Below are 5,268 nucleotides of genomic sequence, written 5' to 3'. Positions count from 1 at the left end.
GTTTTATTTGGTTTAATTTTTCCCAATTTGTATTTTGAAAAGTTTTAAACCTACAAGAAAGTGGAAAAGTAGTAAAATGAACCTTTATATATGTTTCACCTAGATTTACCAATTGTTAACATTTTTGCATATTTGCTTTTGCTCTATCACTGAATGTTTTTTAAAGATTTAGTTATTTGTTTTAGAGAGTGAGAGAGAGAGAGAGAACATGAGTGGTTGGGCAGAGGGAAAGCAAATCTCCAGGAGACTCTGTCCTGAGCATGGACCTCAGTGTGGGGCCTGATCCCATGACCCCGAGATCGGGACCTGAGCCAAAACCTAGAGTCAGTCGCCCAGCTAACTTTCCCACCCAGGCGTCCCTATAACTTTTGATCCAGGAATCCAATGAGAACCACACAAGCATTTTGTTATCACTTCTATATAGTTTTCAATAAAATGGAAAAGCTCTTTCATTTTCTTTCTTTTTTCTGTCTTTAGTAGCATTAACTTTTTTTGAGGGGTATATACTGCTCGTTGTTTTACAGAACGAACCTTAATCTCTCTTAAACTTGTCTATTGTTTTCTTGTTCTTAGATTTAGATTAAACATTTTTGGTGATGTGTCTTTCACATCACAACATATCAATAGGCATATGATATCAGTTTGTCCCATTATCAGTGATATTAAATTTGATCAACTTAAGATACTATCAACCAGACTTGTCTATTGTAAAGACATCTTTATTTTTATAATTGTATTGGGGGACAAACTGATACTGTACAAATTCTGTTTTCCTATAAACTTTCACCCAATGGGTTTGGAATCTAATGATGCTCAGTTTGGTTTCTACATAAAAATATTACTATATCAATATAAAAACTAATAAAATATATAAGTAAACAAACCTATAAACACATATAAATCCACACAGATTGAGATTTTTTTGACTTAAATGGAATTATAGGTTTTTAAATCCTTATAATGAAGGATGAACTTTTAAAATATCAACATTTTTGGGGCACCTGGGTGGCTCAGTGGGTTAAAGCCTCTGCCTTCGGCTCAGGTCATGATCCCAGGGTCCTGGGATCGAGCCCCGCATCAGGCTCTCTCCTCAGCGGGAAGCCTGCTTCTCCCTCTCTCTCTCTGCCTGCCTCTCTGCCTACTTGTGATTTCTGTCTGTCAAATAAATAAATAAAATCTTAAAAAAAATAAAATAAAATATCAACATTTTTGTTGTACTGCTATTAAATTTATATTAATTATTCATTCTGCTATCTCTTGATTACTCATAACTTTAAATACATATTCTTAAAAATTGCTTTCAGTCGCTCATAATTGTTTTATTTAGATTTACCACACAAGAGAAAATCATGGTGTGGTGTTTTAGGCCTCATAATTTGAAAAACTCTGAAGTTCACAAACAGAACCTATTGGACTACAAAGAATTCTGTACCTATTTCTCTTTTTTATATCATTTCATTTTTTAGTTTTTATTTATTTATTTTTTAACCTATAATGTATTATTTGCTTCAGGAGTACAGGTCTGTGAATCATCAGTCTTACATAATTCATAGCACTCACCATAGCTCATAACCTCCCCAATGTCAATCACCCAGATACCCTATCCCTCCCCCCACCCAGCAATGCTCAGTTTGTTTCCTGAGACTGAGTCTCTTATGGTTTATCTCCCTCCCTGGTCCCATCTTGTTTCATTTTTTCCTTCCCTACACCCCACAACCCCCAGCCCTGCCTCTCAAATTCTTCATATCAGAGAGATCATATGATAATTGTCTTTCTCTGATTGATTTATTTCACTTAGTGTAATACCCTTGAGCTCCATCCACATCATTGCAAATGGCAAGATTTCGGTTTTTTGGATGGCTGCAGAGTATCCATTGTGTATATATATATATACCACATCTTCTTTATCCATTCATTTGTTGATGGACATCTAGGTTCTTTCCATAGTTTGGCTGTTGTGGACATTGCTGCTATAAACATTCGGGTGCACGTGCCCCTTCAGATCACTATGTTTGTATCTTTAGGGTAAATACCCAGTAGTGCAATTGCTGGGTCATAGGGTAGCTCTATTTTCAACTTTTTGAGGAACCTCCATGCTGTTTTCCAGAGTGGCTGTGCCAGCTTGCATTCCCACCAACAGTGTAGGAGGGTTCCCCTTTCTCCACATCCTCACCAACATCTGTGGTTTTCTGACTTGTTAATTTGAGTCATTCTGACTGGTATGAGGTGGTATCTCACTGTGGTTTTGATTTGTATCTTCCTGATGCCGAGTGATGTGGAGCACTTTTTCATGTGTCTGTTGGCCATCTGGATGTCTTCTTTGCAAAAATGTCTGTTCATGTCTTCTGCCCATTTCTTGATTGGATTATTTGTTCTTTGGGTGTTGAGTTTGCTAAGTTCTTTATAGATTTTGGATACTAGCCCTGTATCGGATATGTCATTTGCAAATATCTTCTCCCGTTCTGTTGGTTGCCTTTTGTTTTTTGTTGACGTTTCTTTGCTGTGCAAAAGCTTTTTGTCTTGATGAAGTCCCAATAGTTCATTTTTGCTCTTGCTTCCCTTGCCTTTGGCAATGTTTCTGGAAAGAAGTTGCTGCAGCCGAGGTTGAAGAGGTTGCAGCCTGTATTCTCCTCAAGGATTTTGATGGATTCCTGTCTTGCATTGAGGTCTTTCATCCATTTTGAGTCCATTTTTGTGTGTGGTGTAAGGAAATGGTCCAGTTTCCTTCTTCTGCATGTGGCTGTTCAATTCTCCCAACACCATCTGTTGAAGAGACTGTCTTTTTTCCATTGGACATTCTTTCCTGCTTTGTCAAAGATTCGTTGACCATAGAGTTGAGGGTCTATTTCTGGCCTCTCTAATCGGTTCCATTGATCTATGTGTCTGTTTTTGTGCCAGTACCATGCTGTCTTGATGATTACAGTTCTGTAACAGAGCTTGAAGTCTGGAATTGTGATGCCACCAACTTCAGTTTTCTTTTTCAACATTCCTCTGGCATTTCGGGGTCTTTTCTGGTTCCATATAAATTTTAGGATAATTTGTTCCATATCTTTTAAAAAGTTGATGGTATTTTGAATATGACTGTAAAGATGAAAACTTAAAAAGATTCTAAAAAAGTAATTGATAAGAAGTTGGTTTTTTAAAAAAAAAAAGGAAAGAATGTGATCAGGCTGGAGATTAAAACAAAGCCATGCACTAGATTTAGGTTATATTTTGATCTGTTAAAAGAAACTGTATCCCAGAATTAAAAAAAAAAGAAAAACATATATGTATATAAAAAATAAGGCTAACTACAATAAAGGGATAGAATATGACTATAACAATGAAAATTTAATAAGATATTTAAAAAGGTATTAATAAGATAAAATAGTTAAAAACATTAAAATAGGAAAGAGGAAAAAGTTTAAAAAATAGAATAAGAAAAAATAAAATTTAAGAAGTTTAACTTTGGGGGCACCTGGATGGCTCAGTGGGTTAAGCCTCTGCCTTCAGCTCAGGTCATGATCTCAGGGTCCTGGTATCGAGCCCCACATCGGGCTCTCTGCTCAGCGGGAAGCCTGTTTCCCCCCTCTCTCTGCCTCTCTGCCTACTTGTGATCTCTGCCAAATAAATAAATAAATAAAATCTAAAAAAAAAAAAAAAAAGTTTAACTTTGAAAGACTAAAGAATCATGAGAAAAAAGCCATGAATTCTACGTGCTGTATTCCGGTAGCTCTGCAGTTCCACAGTTCTCATTGATCTGGAAACATGGTCTTGGCTGGATGTTCTTGCTGATCTTCTGGGGAGAGGCTTGTTGTGGTGATTTTCAAATATCTTTGCCCGAGGCGGAATTGCATCGCCCTTGCCAGGGGCCAGGCTGAGCAATCTGCCATCGTTTTGCTCCCAGTAGCTTTTATTCCCTGAACACTTTCCATACAGGTTTGGAGGATGGGAATGAAAATGGCGGCCTCCCAGTCTCCAGCCTGTAGAAGCTCAGTGAGCCCTCAGAGAAAAGCAGTCTCTAGGCCGTGCTCCGAGCTCACCTGGCCCGTGACTGAACGTTTCTATCTCTGGTGCACAGCCCTGTTCGGAGTCTCCAAACACAGCCAATTCCTGCAGCGCACTTCCATGCCACTCCTCCTGGAGGAGGAAGGTGAGTCTCCCGGGATCTGCCACTTGTGGTGTCTCTGCTCGAAGAGCAGTAGCCTGACTATGCCTCAGATCCCGGTTTAAGGTAACCCTGAGCTGAGAGCTCACTCCTTGGCTCCGTCTCTGCTGCTGGCCTCCCTGCTCTGATACCTGGGAGCTCTGCTGCACTCAGACACCCCAGGTATTTCTGTGACCCCTTGGGTTCTGAGACCACCCTGTCCTCGCGAGGGCTCTAACCCTGCTTAGTCTCTGGAGCGACATCCCTCAGTGGAGCAGACTTCTGAAAGTTCTGATTTTGTGCTCTGCTGTTCTACCACTTGCCAGGAACGGGCCCCTCCCACCGTGGTCTATCTTCCCATATATTGCCTCAGATTCACTCCCTTGCACGTCCTATCTGCCAGAAAGTGGTCGTTTTTCTGTTCCTAGAATTGCTGTTACTCTTCTCTTCAATCTGCTGTTGAGTTTGTAGGTGTTCAGACTGTTTTAATAACTATCTAGGTGAACTCCTGGGGCCCAATGATATTTAGGCTGCCTACTCCTCTGCTATCTTGCTCCTTCTCATTTTATTTTATTTTATTTTAATCTAATGTTAAAAGCAGCTTTGCATATCATGGGTCTTAGTTTCAGAAAATCTTATGTAATTAATGGAAAAGACCCTGAACTTGAAGTGAGTAGCCCAGAATTCAAGAATTGGATTTACCTGAGTAAACACACACACACACACACACACACACACACACACACACACACACACACTGTTCTTTGGATTTGGATAACCTATTTACCCTGTCTGAGCTGTAGTTTCCCCAAAATTCTTGTGAGATTTTTTGAAGGTCCAATGATCCATGTGTGTATTTTAAAAAAGTACTTTCTAAACAATAAATTGTCCTATGTGTGTAAAGTTATTTCAGAACTCTACCAGTCATAAATATTCAGTTAGTTGAGTTTCTCCTAGCTTCGTGGGGGATCTCTATTTAAGCATGATCACTTTTCTCATTGTTTTCTTAAAATTTCTACTTCCCTGGTAGTACTTGTCAGGGTAGGAACGGAGGGGACGGTGGCTATCCTAATAGTTAGGATAGATCACCTGCTAATATTTGATAGCCATTACTCAACAATTATCGGGATAAAAATGGACAT

Source organism: Lutra lutra, chromosome 8, assembly GCF_902655055.1.
Source record: "Lutra lutra chromosome 8, mLutLut1.2, whole genome shotgun sequence".
NCBI classification, from domain to species: Eukaryota; Metazoa; Chordata; class Mammalia; order Carnivora; family Mustelidae; genus Lutra; species Lutra lutra.
Note: the sequence above shows the minus strand (reverse complement) of the source record.